The sequence below is a fragment of the Styela clava genome, chromosome 5 (genome assembly GCF_964204865.1).
Source record: "Styela clava chromosome 5, kaStyClav1.hap1.2, whole genome shotgun sequence".
In the NCBI taxonomy this organism is placed as follows: domain Eukaryota; kingdom Metazoa; phylum Chordata; class Ascidiacea; order Stolidobranchia; family Styelidae; genus Styela; species Styela clava.
The window spans coordinates 3,712,085-3,726,571 of record NC_135254.1 but is presented as its reverse complement, the minus strand read 5'-3'; the positions used below and the strand labels follow the sequence as shown (position 1 = coordinate 3,726,571).

At 40.9% G+C, this 14,487-nt stretch overlaps 2 protein-coding genes, 15 non-coding genes and 1 pseudogene across 16 annotated transcripts in view; all 18 read left to right on the top strand.

The window, feature by feature from the left end:
- Positions 1–14,487, top strand: part of LOC120332866 (FGFR1 oncogene partner 2 homolog) — a 424,145-nt gene that overhangs the window by 78,369 nt on the left and 331,289 nt on the right.
- Positions 1–14,487, top strand: part of LOC120329781 (FGFR1 oncogene partner 2 homolog) — a 443,159-nt gene that overhangs the window by 160,830 nt on the left and 267,842 nt on the right. The gene's annotated exons all lie outside the window — the stretch shown is intronic.
- LOC144423445 (U1 spliceosomal RNA) lies at positions 224–387 on the top strand. Its single transcript, XR_013475939.1, has one exon. It is a non-coding gene; the product is annotated as a U1 spliceosomal RNA (small nuclear RNA).
- Positions 2,092–2,254, top strand: LOC144423099 (U1 spliceosomal RNA). Its single transcript, XR_013475594.1, has one exon. It is a non-coding gene; the product is annotated as a U1 spliceosomal RNA (small nuclear RNA).
- On the top strand, positions 2,855–3,017 carry LOC144424021 (U1 spliceosomal RNA). The gene has a single exon (XR_013476386.1). It is a non-coding gene; the product is annotated as a U1 spliceosomal RNA (small nuclear RNA).
- Positions 4,025–4,187, top strand: LOC144424001 (U1 spliceosomal RNA). The gene has a single exon (XR_013476365.1). It is a non-coding gene; the product is annotated as a U1 spliceosomal RNA (small nuclear RNA).
- On the top strand, positions 4,788–4,935 carry LOC144423553 (U1 spliceosomal RNA; annotated as a pseudogene).
- Positions 5,525–5,687, top strand: LOC144423719 (U1 spliceosomal RNA). Its single transcript, XR_013476165.1, has one exon. It is a non-coding gene; the product is annotated as a U1 spliceosomal RNA (small nuclear RNA).
- Positions 6,288–6,451, top strand: LOC144423274 (U1 spliceosomal RNA). The gene has a single exon (XR_013475768.1). It is a non-coding gene; the product is annotated as a U1 spliceosomal RNA (small nuclear RNA).
- Positions 7,034–7,196, top strand: LOC144424126 (U1 spliceosomal RNA). The gene has a single exon (XR_013476490.1). It is a non-coding gene; the product is annotated as a U1 spliceosomal RNA (small nuclear RNA).
- LOC144424097 (U1 spliceosomal RNA) lies at positions 7,786–7,948 on the top strand. Its single transcript, XR_013476461.1, has one exon. It is a non-coding gene; the product is annotated as a U1 spliceosomal RNA (small nuclear RNA).
- LOC144423322 (U1 spliceosomal RNA) lies at positions 8,538–8,701 on the top strand. Its single transcript, XR_013475816.1, has one exon. It is a non-coding gene; the product is annotated as a U1 spliceosomal RNA (small nuclear RNA).
- On the top strand, positions 9,255–9,417 carry LOC144423423 (U1 spliceosomal RNA). Its single transcript, XR_013475917.1, has one exon. It is a non-coding gene; the product is annotated as a U1 spliceosomal RNA (small nuclear RNA).
- Positions 9,999–10,161, top strand: LOC144423155 (U1 spliceosomal RNA). The gene has a single exon (XR_013475649.1). It is a non-coding gene; the product is annotated as a U1 spliceosomal RNA (small nuclear RNA).
- Positions 10,751–10,913, top strand: LOC144423999 (U1 spliceosomal RNA). The gene has a single exon (XR_013476363.1). It is a non-coding gene; the product is annotated as a U1 spliceosomal RNA (small nuclear RNA).
- On the top strand, positions 11,495–11,657 carry LOC144423708 (U1 spliceosomal RNA). The gene has a single exon (XR_013476164.1). It is a non-coding gene; the product is annotated as a U1 spliceosomal RNA (small nuclear RNA).
- Positions 12,236–12,399, top strand: LOC144423444 (U1 spliceosomal RNA). The gene has a single exon (XR_013475938.1). It is a non-coding gene; the product is annotated as a U1 spliceosomal RNA (small nuclear RNA).
- Positions 14,104–14,266, top strand: LOC144423098 (U1 spliceosomal RNA). The gene has a single exon (XR_013475593.1). It is a non-coding gene; the product is annotated as a U1 spliceosomal RNA (small nuclear RNA).

Genomic DNA, 14,487 nt, shown 5'->3' with positions numbered 1-14,487 from the left:
CTATTTTTTGTAAAGTTGTTCAACTTCACTCTGCCATCGGATGGCAAAGAACTCGCGATGTATCACATAAAAGAGTGAACGCAATGAATCGTATTCCACGTTACCCACAGACGAATCAATTAAAATTGCAACTTTTGCACATATCGTTTTTAATGTTGAGAAGTTCTTCTCAACATTTAGCATAGAACATTCATTCATGATGCGTAACCAATCGTCACAAATCACACTTACCTGACGAGGCAGTCAACCGCGATCACAAAGGCGGTTCTGCCTAGGCGAGGTTTAGTCATTGCACCCAGACTAAATTGACCCTAGCGATTATCCCATATGTGGATAACTCGGTCGTGTAATTTCTGCTAGTGGATACTGCGTTCGCGCTATCCCTTTTATATATTTGCCCACTACCATTATCTCGTTGGCTTTCGAGTTAGGTCAATGAGCGGCCACGTTGCTTTCATTAGTTGTGGCCGTACAGATCCTCGTTTGGGTGTGTTATCTTTTTCATGACCAATCTTACAATCCATTTATTGATATTAGTCCATGACATGCCTTGCCATTATCCAAGTTATCCCTTTATCCAACCGTCTCTAGATTGATTCCTTGTTTGCAGTTTCACATTCAGATTGTGTTGCCATTGATTGAGCAATAGAATGAGCGCCAAGATTCGGAAATATCATTATTCCCTGCTTAAGGTACGTATCGTAGCTGCGGCTCTTTGTTTATAGTTTAATATCTCAACCCCCGGTCCTTGCTATTTTTTGTAAAGTTGTTCAACTTCACTCTGCCATCGGATGGCAAAGAACTCGCGATGTATCACATAAAAGAGTGAACGCAATGAATCGTATTCCACGTTACCCACAGACGAATCAATTAAAATTGCGACTTTTGCACATATCGTTACTTATCGATCTTAAGATTGGTAAGTATATTGATAGGTATTTGTCTGTATGTATGTATGTGTGTATGTCTGTCTGTTAGATGCACGCGATATCTCACGAAGGCGTGGTTGAATCTGCTCCAAATTTTGCATGTGCATTCATCATATCTCGGACCAGAAGCCTATTGATTTTGGATGAATTATGTCGTATAATTAGCGAGTTATCAATTAATTAGTGATGAAGAGATCTGGATTTTCACAAATCGAGAGATTTTCGAGACGCGCTGAATGTGTGTGTGCGTATCAGATGCGCAAGTTTTCACGCTAGTAAGTCAGAGCGAAGGATACACACCGCTAGATCGTATCTCGTGATTAATCTTTGAGCCTTGTCCATATCTCTCTTGTAACTTTGACGTCGTCGCGATGCGCAAGTTTCCTTCGAGAAATTTTCCACACTATTGAGTCAGAGCGAAGGATGCACGCCGCGAGATCGTATCTCGTTACTTATAATTACTCCTTAAAGTTTAAGCAATGTCCATATCCCTAAATCGGTTCCATTACATTTGAACCCACGTACTTTTGAACCCATGACAATTGCACCTGTATGCTATTGCACCTATGAATTTTTTTTCGTTTCACGGATGGTTAAACCCATACTAACCCTAACCCATGGGTTTTAGCACCCGCATATAGATGAACCCGTGGATATACGCATGGGTTCAAATGTACATGGGTTCAAATGTACGGTCACCCCCTAAATCAGGTTCGGGGTTGCAGAATTCCTCACCAAAATATCGCTAGGCTGTGTTTGAATAGCCGTCGCAACCTGGGTTAGCGCCGTTGTATTTAACACAAACTATAGGATTGGTAAATACAGAAATAGGCTATTGGCTGGAAACTAATCGAAACAATCCAGTTCGGATTTGCAGAATTCTTCATAAAAGTATTTCCTCGAGTAGTATTTCGACGACATGGGGAGTTGGCTATTGTTTCCTACATTTCTGATATTGGCTGAAAACTAATCAAAACAATCCAGTTCGGGTTTGCAGAATTTTTCGAATTGAAACCGCAGTTTCTGTTTTGGGGGATCCCCTAACTTTCGATCGATAAGTCTTCGGTCTCTGACCGATATTCTCGTTTTTAATGTTGAGAAGTTCTTCTCAACACTTAGCATAGAACATTCATTCATGATGCGTAACCAATCGTCACAAATCATACTTACCTGACGAGGCAGTCAACCGCGATCACAAAGGCGGTTCTGCCTAGGCGAGGTTTAGTCATTGCACCCAGACTAAATTGACCCTAGCGATTATCCCAAATGTGGATAACTCGGTCGTCTAATTTCTGCTAGTGGGGACTGCGTTCGCGCCATCCCTTTTATATATTTGCTCACTACCAATATCCTGTTGGCTTACGAGTTAAGTCAATGAGCGGCCACGATGCTTTCATTAGTTGTGACCGTATTGATCCTCGTTTGGGTGTGTTAAATTTCTCATGACCAATATTACAATTCATTTATTAATTTATTTATTGATATTAGTCCATGACATGTCTTGCCATTATCCAAGTTAGCCCTTTATCCAACCGTCTCTAGATTGATTCCTTGTTTGCAGTTTCACATTCAGATTGTGTTGCCGTTGATTGAGCAATAGAATGAGCGCCAAGATTCGGAAATATCATTATCCCCTGTTTAAGGTACGTATCGTAGCTGCGGCTCTTTGTTTATAGTTTAATATTCCACCCCCTGGTCCTTGCTATTTTTTGTAAAGTTGTTCAACTTCACTCTGCCATCGGATGGCAAAGAACTCGCGATGTATCACATAAAAGAGTGAACGCAATGAATCGTATTCCACGTTACCCACAGACGAATCAATTAAAATTGCAACTTTTGCACATATCGTTTTTAATGTTGAGAAGTTCTTCTCAACATTTAGCATAGAACATTCATTCATGATGCGTAACCAATCGTCACAAATCATACTTACCTGACGAGGCAGTCAACCGCGATCACGAAGGCGGTTCTGCCTAGGCGAGGTTTAGTCATTGCACCCAGACTAAATTGACCCTAGCGATTATCCCAAATGTGGATAACTCGGTTGTGTAATTTCTGCTAGTGGGGACTGCGTTCGCGCTATCCCTTTTATATATTTGCCCACTACCAATATCCTGTTGGCTTACGAGTTAAGTCAATGAGCGGCCACGTTGCTTTCATTAGTTGTGGCCGTATTGATCCTCGTTTGGGTGTGTTATCTTTCTCATGACCAATCTTACAATCCATTTATTGATATTAGTCCATGACATGCCTTGCCATTATCCAAGTTATCCCTTTATCCAACCGTCTCTAGACTGATTCCTTGTTTGCAGTTTCACATTCAGATTGTGTTGCCATTGATTGAGCAATAGAATGAGCGCCAAGATTCGGAAATATCATTATTCCCTGTTTAAGGTACGTATCGTAGCTGCGGCTCTTTGTTTATAGTTTAATATTCCACCCCCTGGTCTGTGGATAACTCGGTCGTGTAATTTCTGCTAGTGGGGACTGCGTTCGCGCTATCCCTTTTATATATTTGCTCACTACCAATATCCTGTTGGCTTACGAGTTAAGTCAATGAGCGGCCACGTTGCTTTCATTAGTTGTGGCCGTATTGATCCTCGTTTGGATGTGTTATATTTCTCATGACCAATCTTACAATCCATTTATTGATATTAGTCCATGACATGCCTTGCCATTATCCAAGTTATCCCTTTATCCAACCGTCTCTAGATTGATTCCTTGTTTGCAGTTTCACATTCAGATTGTGTTGCCATTGATTGAGCAATAGAATGAGCGCCAAGATTCGGAAATATCATTATTCCCTGTTTAAGCTACCTATCGTAGCTGCGGCTCATTGTTTATAGTTTAATATTCCACCCCCTGGTCCTTGCTATTTTTTGTAAAGTTGTTCAACTTCACTCTGCCATCGGATGACAAAGAACTCGCGATGTATCACATAAAAGAGTGAACGCAATGAATCGTATTCCACGTTACCCACAGACGAATCAATTAAAATTGCAACTTTTGCACATATCGTTTTTAATGTTGAGAAGTTCTTCTCAACACTTAGCATAGAACATTCATTCATGATGCGTAACCAATCGTCACAAATCATACTTACCTGACGAGGCAGTCAACCGCGATCACAAAGGCGGTTCTGCCTAGGCGAGGTTTAGTCATTGCACCCAGACTAAATTGACCCTAGCGATTATCCCAAATGTGGATAACTCGGTCGTGTAATTTCTGCTAGTGGGGACTGCGTTCGCGCTATCCCTTTTATATATTTGCTCACTACCAATATCCTGTTGGCTTACGAGTTAAGTCAATGAGCGGCCACGATGCTTTCATTAGTTGTGGCCGTACTGATCCTCGTTTGGGTGTGTTAAATTTCTCATGACCAATCTTACAATCCATTTATTAATTTATTTATTGATATTAGTCCATGACATGCTTTGCCATTATCCAAGTTAGCCCTTCATCCAACCGTCTCTGGATTGATTCCTTGTTTGCAGTTTCACATTCAGATTGTGTTGCCATTGATCGAGCAATAGAATGAGCGCCAAGATTCGGAAATATCATTATTCCCTGTTTAAGGTACGTATCGTAGCTGCGGCTCTTTGTTTATAGTTTAATATTCCACCCCCTGGTCCTTGCTATTTTTTGTAAAGTTTTTCAACTTCACTCTGTCATCGGATGACAAAGAACTCGCGATGTATCACATAAAAGAGTGAACGCAATGAATCGTATTCCACGTTACCCACAGACGAATCAATTAAAATTGCAACTTTTGCACATATCGTTTTTAATGTTGAGAAGTTCTTCTCAACACTTAGCATAGAACATTCATTCATGATGCGTAACCAATCGTCACAAATCATACTTACCTGACGAGGCAGTCAACCGCGATCACTAGGCGAGGTTTAGTCATTGCACCCAGACTAAATTGACCCTAGCGATTATCCCAAATGTGGATAACTCGGTCGTGTAATTTCTGCTAGTGGGGAATGCGTTCGCGCTATCCCTTTTATATATTTGCTCACTACCAATATCCTGTTGGCTTACGAGTTAAGTCAATGAGCGGCCACGTTGCTTTCATTAGTTGTGGCCGTATTGATCCTCGTTTGGGTGTGTTATATTTCTCATGACCAATCTTACAATCCATTTATTGATATTAGTCCATGACATGCCTTGCCATTATCCAAGTTATCCCTTTATCCAACCGTCTCTAGATTGATTCCTTGTTTGCAGTTTCACATTCAGATTGTGTTGCCATTGATTGGGCAATAGAATGAGCGCCAAGATTTGGAAATATCATTGTTTGCTGTCCAAGGTACGTATTGGGGCTGTGGCTCTTTGTTTATAGTTTAGTATTTCAAACCCTGGCTCTTTGCTATTTCTTGTAAAGTTGTTCAGCTTCATTCTGCATCGGATGGCAAAGAACTGGCAATGTGTCACATAAAAGATTTGAACGCAATGAATCGTATTCTACGTTCCTGACAGACGAATCAAATAAAATTGCAACTTTTGCACATATCGTTTTCATTGTTGAGAACTTCTTCTCAACATTTAGCATAGAACATTCATTCATGATGCGTAACCAATCGTCACAAATCATACTTACCTGACGAGGCAGTCAACCGCGATCACGAAGGCGGTTCTGCCTAGGCGAGGTTTAGTCATTGCACCCAGACTAAATTGACCCTAGCGATTATCCCAAATGTGGATAACTCGGTCGTGTAATTTCTGCTAGTGGGGACTGCGTTCGCGCTATCCCTTTCATATATTTGCTCACTACCAATATCCTGTTGGCTTACGAGTTAAGTCAATGAGCGGCCACGATGCTTTCATTAGTTGTGGCCGTATTGATCCTCGTTTGGGTGTGTTAAATTTCTCATGACCAATCTTACAATCCATTTATTAATTTATTTATTGATATTAGTCCATGACATGCCTTGCCATTATCCAAGTTAGCCCTTCATCCAACCGTCTCTAGATTGATTCCTTGTTTGCAGTTTCACATTCAGATTGTGTTGCCATTGATTGAGCAATAGAATGAGCGCCAAGATTCGGAAATATCATTATTCCCTGTTTAAGGTACGTATCGTAGCTGCGGCTCTTTGTTTATAGTTTAATATTCCACCCCCTGGTCCTTGCTATTTTTTGCAAAGTTTTTCAACTTCACTCTGTCATCGGATGGCAAAGAACTCGCGATGTATCACATAAAAGAGTGAACGCAATGAATCGTATTCCACGTTACCCACAGACGAATCAATTAAAATTGCAACTTTTGCACATATCGTTTTTAATGTTGAGAAGTTCTTCTCAACACTTAGCATAGAACATTCATTCATGATGCGTAACCAATCGTCACAAATCATACTTACCTGACGAGGCAGTCAACCGCGATCACGAAGGCGGTTCTGCCTAGGCGAGGTTTAGTCATTGCACCCAGACTAAATTGACCCTAGCGATTATCCCAAATGTGGATAACTCGGTCGTGTAATTTCTGCTAGTGGAGGCTGCGTTCGCGCTATCCATTTTGTATATTTGCTCTCTACCAATATTCTGTTGGCTTAGGAGTTAGGTCAATGAGCGGCCACGTTGGTTTCATTAGTTGTGGCCGTATTGATCCTCGTTTGGGTATGTTATATTTCTCATGACCAATCTTACAATCCATTTTTTGATATTATTCCATGACATGCCTTGCCATTATCCAAATTATTCCTTTATCCAACCGTCTCTAGATTGATTCCTTATTTGCAGTTTCACATTCAGATTGTGTTGCCATTGATTGAGCAATAGAATGAGCGCCAAGATTCGGAAATATCATTATTCTCCGTTTAAGTTACGTATCGGAGCTGCGGCTCTTTGTTTACAGTTTAATATTTCAACCCCTGGTCCTTGCTATTTCTTGTAAAGTTGTTCAGCTTCATTCTGCCATCGGATGGCAAAGAACTCGCGATGTATCACATAAAAGATTCGAACGCAATGAATCGTATTCTACGTTACTGACAGACGAATCAATTAAAATTGCAACTTTTGCACATATCGTTTTTATTGTTGAGAACTTCTTCCTTAGCATAGAACATTCATTCATGATGCGCAAACAATCGTCACAAATCATACTTACCTGACGAGGAAGTCAACCGCGATCACGAAGGCGGTTCTGCCTAGGCGAGGTTTAGTCATTGCACCCAGACTAAATTGACCCTAGCGATTATCCCAAATGTGGATAACTCGGTCGTGTAATTTCTGCTAGTGGGGACTGCGTTCGCGCTATCCCTTTTATATATTTGCTCACTACCAATATCTTGTTGGCTTACGAGTTAAGTCAATGAGCGGCCACGTTGCTTTCATTAGTTGTGGCCGTATTGATCCTCGTTTGGGTGTGTTATCTTTCTCATGACGAATCTTACAATCCATTTATTGATATTAGTCCATGACATGCCTTGCCATTATCCAAGTTATCCCTTTATCCAACCGTCTCTAGATTGATTCCTTGTTTGCAGTTTCACATTCAGATTGTGTTGCCATTGATTGAGCAATAGAATGAGCGCCAAGATTCGGAAATATCATTATTCCCTGTTTAAGGTACGTATACGTATCGGAGCTGCGGCTCTTCGTTTATAGTTTAATATTTCAACCCCTGGTCCTTGCTATTTCTTGTAAAGTTGTTCAGCTTCATTCTGCCATCGGATGGCAAAGAACTCGCGATGTATCACATAAAAGATTCGAACGCAATGAATCGTATTCTACGTTACTGACAGACGAATCAATTAAAATTGCAACTTTTGCACATATCGTTTTTATTGTTGAGAACTTCTTCCTTAGCATAGAACATTCATTCATGATGCGCAAACAATCGTCACAAATCATACTTACCTGACGAGGAAGTCAACCGCGATCACGAAGGCGGTTCTGCCTAGGCGAGGTTTAGTCATTGCACCCAGACTAAATTGACCCTAGCGATTATCCCAAATGTGGATAACTCGGTCGTGTAATTTCTGTTAGTGGGGACTGCGTTCGCGCTATCCCTTTTATATATTTGCTCACTACCAATATCTTGTTGGCTTACGAGTTAAGTCAATGAGCGGCCACGTTGCTTTCATTAGTTGTGGCCGTATTGATCCTCGTTTGGGTGTGTTATCTTTCTCATGACGAATCTTACAATCCATTTATTGATATTAGTCCATGACATGCCTTGCCATTATCCAAGTTATCCCTTTATCCAACCGTCTCTAGATTGATTCCTTGTTTGCAGTTTCACATTCAGATTGTGTTGCCATTGATTGAGCAATAGAATGAGCGCCAAGATTCGGAAATATCATTATTCCCTGTTTAAGGTACGTATACGTATCGGAGCTGCGGCTCTTCGTTTATAGTTTAATATTTCAACCCCTGGTCCTTGCTATTTCTTGTAAAGTTGTTCAGCTTCATTCTGCCATCGGATGGCAAAGAAATCGCGATGTATCACATAAAAGATTTGAACGCAATGAATCGTATTCTACGTTACTGACAGACGAATCAATTAAAATTGCAACTTTTGCACATATCGTTTTTATTGTTGAGAACTTCTTCCTTAGCATAGAACATTCATTCATGATGCGCAAACAATCTTCACAAATCATACTTACCTGACGAGGCAGTCAACCGCGATCACGAAGCCGGTTCTGCCTAGGCGAGGTTTAGTCATTGCACCCGGACTAAATTGACCCTAGCGATTATCCCAAATGTGGATAACTCGGTCGTGTAATTTCTGCTAAGTGGGACTGCGTTCGCGCTCTCCCTTTTGTGTATTTGCTCCTTATTATTATCCTGTTGGCATACGAGTTAGGTCAATGAGCGCCCACGCTATTTTCGTATGGCTCCATTAGTTGTGGCCGTCGGGATTATTGTTAGAGTATGTTATATTCATGCCTTGCCATTATCCAAGCTGTCCCTTTATCCAACCGTATCTAGATTGATTCCATATTTGTAGTTCCACATTCAGATTGTGTTGCCATTGATTGTGCAATAGAATGAGCGCCAAAATTTGGAAGTATCATTATTTGCTGTCCAAGGTACGTATTGGGGCTGTGGCTCTTTGTTCATAGTTTAATATTTCAAACCCTGGCTCTTTGCTATTTCTTGTAAAGTTGTTCAGCTTCATTCTGCATCGGATGGCAAAGAACTGGCAATGTGTCACATAAAAGATTTGAACGCAATGAATCGTATTCTACGTTACTGACAGACGAATCAATTAAAATTGCAACTTTTGCACATATCGTTTTCAATGTTGAGAAGTTCTTCTCAACATTTAGCATAGAACACTCATTCATGATGCGCAACCAATCGTCACAAATCATACTTACCTGACGAGGCAGTCAACCGCGATCACAAAGGCGGTTCTGCCTAGGCGAGCTTTAGTCATTGCACCCAGACTAAATTGACCCTAGCGATTATCCCAAATGTGGATAACTCGGTCGTGTAATTTCTGCTAGTGGGGACTGCGTTCGCGGTATCTCTTTTATATATTTGCTCACTACCAATATCTTGTTGGCTTACGAGTTAAGTCAATGAGCGGCCACGTTGCTTTCATTAGTTGTGGCCGTATTGATCCTCGTTTGGGTGTGTTATCTTTCTCATGACCAATCTTACAATCCATTTATTGATATTAGTCCATGACATGCCTTGCCATTATCCAAGTTATCCCTTTATCCAACCGTCTCTAGATTGATTACTTGTTTGCAGTTTCACATTCAGATTGTGTTGTCATTGATTGAGCAATAGAATGAGCGCCAAGATTCGGAAATATCATTATTCCCTGTTTAAGGTACGCAGCTGGCTCTTTGTTTATAGTTTAATATTTCAACCCCCTGGTCCTTGCTATTTTTTGTAAAGTTGTTCAGCTTCATTCGGCATCGGATGGCAAAGAACTCGCAATGTGTCACATAAAAATATGAACGCAATGAATCGTATTCTACGTTACTGACAGACGAATCAATTAAAATTGCAACTTTTGCACATATCGTTTTTATTGTTGAGAACTTCTTCTCAACATTTAGCATAGAACATTCATTCATGATGCGCAACCAATCGTCACAAATCATACTTACCTGACGAGGCAGTCAACCGCGATCACGAAGGCGGTTCTGCCTAGCCGAGGTTTAGTCATTGCACCCAGACTAAATTGACCCTAGCGATTATCCCAAATGTGGATAACTCGGTCGTGTAATTTCTGCTAGTGGGGACTGCGTTCGCGCTATCCCTTTTATATATTTGCTCACTACCAATATCTTGTTGGCTTACGAGTTAAGTCAATGAGCGGCCACGTTGCTTTCATTAGCTGTGGCCGTATTGATCCTCGTTTGGGTGTGTTATCTTTCTCATGACCAATCTTACAATCCATTTATTGATATTAGTCCATGACATGCCTTGCCATTATCCAAGTTATCCCTTTATCCAACCGTCTCTAGATTGATTCCTTGTTTGCAGTTTCACATTCAGATTGTGTTGCCATTGATTGAGCAATAGAATGAGCGCCAACATTCGGCAATATCATTATTCCCTGTTTAAGGTACGTATCGTAGCTGCGGCTCTTTGTTTATAGTTTAATATTTCAACCCCTGGTCCTTGCAATTTTTTGTAAAGTTGTTCAACTTCACTCTGCCATCGGATGGCAAAGAACTCGCGATGTATCACATAAAAAAGTGAACGCATTGAATCGTATTCCACGTTACCCACAGACGAATCAATTAAAATTGCAACTTTTGAACATATCGTTTTTAATGTTGAGAAGTTCTTCTCAACATTTAGCATAGAACACTCATTCATGATGCGTAACCAATCGTTCCCAAATCATACTTACCTGACGAGGCAGTCAACCGCGATCACAAAGGCGGTTCTGCCTAGGCGAGGTTTAGTCATTGCACCCAGACTAAATTGACCCTAGCGATTATCCCAAATGTGGATAACTCGGTCGTGTAATTTCTGCTAGTGGGGACTGCGTTCGCGCTATCCCTTTTATATATTTGCTCACTACCAATATCCTGTTGGCTTACGAGTTAAGTCAATGAGCGGCCACGTTGCTTTCATTGGTTGTGGCCGTATTGATCCTCGTTTGGGTGTGTTATCTTTCTCATGACCAATCTTACAATCCATTTATTGATATTAGTCTATGACATGCCTTGCCATTATCCAAGTTATCCCTTTATCCAACCGTTTGTAGATTGATTCCTTGTTTGCAGTTTCACATTCAGATTGTGTTGTCATTGATTGAGCAATAGAATGAGCGCCAAGATTCGGAAATATCATTATTCCCTGTTTAAGGTACGCAGCTGGCTCTTTGTTTATAGTTTAATATTTCAACCCCTGGTCCTTGCTATTTTTTGTAAAGTTGTTCAACTTCACTCTGCCATCGGGTGGCAAAGAACTCGCGATGTATCACATAAAAAAGTGAACGCAATGAATCGTATTTCACGTTACCCACAGACAAATCAATTGAAATTGCAACTTTTGCACATATCGTTTTTAATGTTGAGAAGTTCTTCTCAACATTTAGCAGAGAACATTCATTCATGATGCGTAACCAATCGTCACAAATCATACTTACCTGACGAGGCAGTCAACCGCGATCACGAAGGCGGTTCTGCCTAGGCGAGGTTTAGTCATTGCACCCAGACTAAATTGACCCTAGCGATTATCCCAAATGTGGATAACTCGGTCGTGTAATTTCTGCTAGTGGGGACTGCGTTCGCGCTATCCCTTTTATATATTTGCTCACTACCAATATCTTGTTGTAAGTCAATGAGCGGCCACGTTGCTTTCATTAGTTGTGGCCGTATTGATCCTCGTTTGGGTGTGTTATCTTTCTCATGACCAATCTTACAATCCATTTATTGATATTAGTCCATGACATGCCTTGCCATTATCCAAGTTATCCCCTTATCCAACCGTCTCTAGATTGATTCCTTGTTTGCAGTTTCACATTCAGATTGTGTTGCCATTGATTGAGCAATAGAATGAGCGCCAAGATTCGGAAATATCATTATTCCCTGCTTAAGGTACGTATCGTAGCTGCGGCTCTTGGTTTATAGTTTAATATCTCAACCCCTGGTCCTTGCTATTTTTTGTAAAGTTGTTCAACTTCACTCTGCCATCGGATGGCAAAGAACTCGCGATGTATCACATAAAAGAGTGAACGCAATGAATCGTATTCCACGTTACCCACAGACGAATCAATTAAAATTGCAACTTTTGCACATATCGTTTTTAATGTTGAGAAGTTCTTCTCAACATTTAGCATAGAACATTCATTCATGATGCGTAACCAATCGTCACAAATCACACTTACCTGACGAGGCAGTCAACCGCGATCACAAAGGCGGTTCTGCCTAGGCGAGGTTTAGTCATTGCACCCAGACTAAATTGACCCTAGCGATTATCCCATATGTGGATAACTCGGTCGTGTAATTTCTGCTAGTGGATACTGCGTTCGCGCTATCCCTTTTATATATTTGCCCACTACCATTATCTCGTTGGCTTTCGAGTTAGGTCAATGAGCGGCCACGTTGCTTTCATTAGTTGTGGCCGTACAGATCCTCGTTTGGGTGTGTTATCTTTTTCATGACCAATCTTACAATCCATTTATTGATATTAGTCCATGACATGCCTTGCCATTATCCAAGTTATCCCTTTATCCAACCGTCTCTAGATTGATTCCTTGTTTGCAGTTTCACATTCAGATTGTGTTGCCATTGATTGAGCAATAGAATGAGCGCCAAGATTCGGAAATATCATTATTCCCTGCTTAAGGTACGTATCGTAGCTGCGGCTCTTTGTTTATAGTTTAATATCTCAACCCCCGGTCCTTGCTATTTTTTGTAAAGTTGTTCAACTTCACTCTGCCATCGGATGGCAAAGAACTCGCGATGTATCACATAAAAGAGTGAACGCAATGAATCGTATTCCACGTTACCCACAGACGAATCAATTAAAATTGCGACTTTTGCACATATCGTTACTTATCGATCTTAAGATTGGTAAGTATATTGATAGGTATTTGTCTGTATGTATGTATGTGTGTATGTCTGTCTGTTAGATGCACGCGATATCTCACGAAGGCGTGGTTGAATCTGCTCCAAATTTTGCATGTGCATTCATCATATCTCGGACCAGAAGCCTATTGATTTTGGATGAATTATGTCGTATAATTAGCGAGTTATCAATTAATTAGTGATGAAGAGATCTGGATTTTCACAAATCGAGAGATTTTCGAGACGCGCTGAATGTGTGTGTGCGTATCAGATGCGCAAGTTTTCACGCTAGTAAGTCAGAGCGAAGGATACACACCGCTAGATCGTATCTCGTGATTAATCTTTGAGCCTTGTCCATATCTCTCTTGTAACTTTGACGTCGTCGCGATGCGCAAGTTTCCTTCGAGAAATTTTCCACACTATTGAGTCAGAGCGAAGGATGCACGCCGCGAGATCGTATCTCGTTACTTATAATTACTCCTTAAAGTTTAAGCAATGTCCATATCCCTAAATCGGTTCCATTACATTTGAACCCACGTACTTTTGAACCCATGACAATTGCACCTGTATGCTATTGCACCTATGAATTTTTTTTCGTTTCACGGATGGTTAAACCCATACTAACCCTAACCCATGGGTTTTAGCACCCGCATATAGATGAACCCGTGGATATACGCATGGGTTCAAATGTACATGGGTTCAAATGTACGGTCACCCCCTAAATCAGGTTCGGGGTTGCAGAATTCCTCACCAAAATATCGCTAGGCTGTGTTTGAATAGCCGTCGCAACCTGGGTTAGCGCCGTTGTATTTAACACAAACTATAGGATTGGTAAATACAGAAATAGGCTATTGGCTGGAAACTAATCGAAACAATCCAGTTCGGATTTGCAGAATTCTTCATAAAAGTATTTCCTCGAGTAGTATTTCGACGACATGGGGAGTTGGCTATTGTTTCCTACATTTCTGATATTGGCTGAAAACTAATCAAAACAATCCAGTTCGGGTTTGCAGAATTTTTCGAATTGAAACCGCAGTTTCTGTTTTGGGGGATCCCCTAACTTTCGATCGATAAGTCTTCGGTCTCTGACCGATATTCTCGTTTTTAATGTTGAGAAGTTCTTCTCAACACTTAGCATAGAACATTCATTCATGATGCGTAACCAATCGTCACAAATCATACTTACCTGACGAGGCAGTCAACCGCGATCACAAAGGCGGTTCTGCCTAGGCGAGGTTTAGTCATTGCACCCAGACTAAATTGACCCTAGCGATTATCCCAAATGTGGATAACTCGGTCGTCTAATTTCTGCTAGTGGGGACTGCGTTCGCGCCATCCCTTTTATATATTTGCTCACTACCAATATCCTGTTGGCTTACGAGTTAAGTCAATGAGCGGCCACGATGCTTTCATTAGTTGTGACCGTATTGATCCTCGTTTGGGTGTGTTAAATTTCTCATGACCAATATTACAATTCATTTATTAATTTATTTATTGATATTAGTCCATGACATGTCTTGCCATTATCCAAGTTAGCCCTTTATCCAACCGTCTCTAGATTG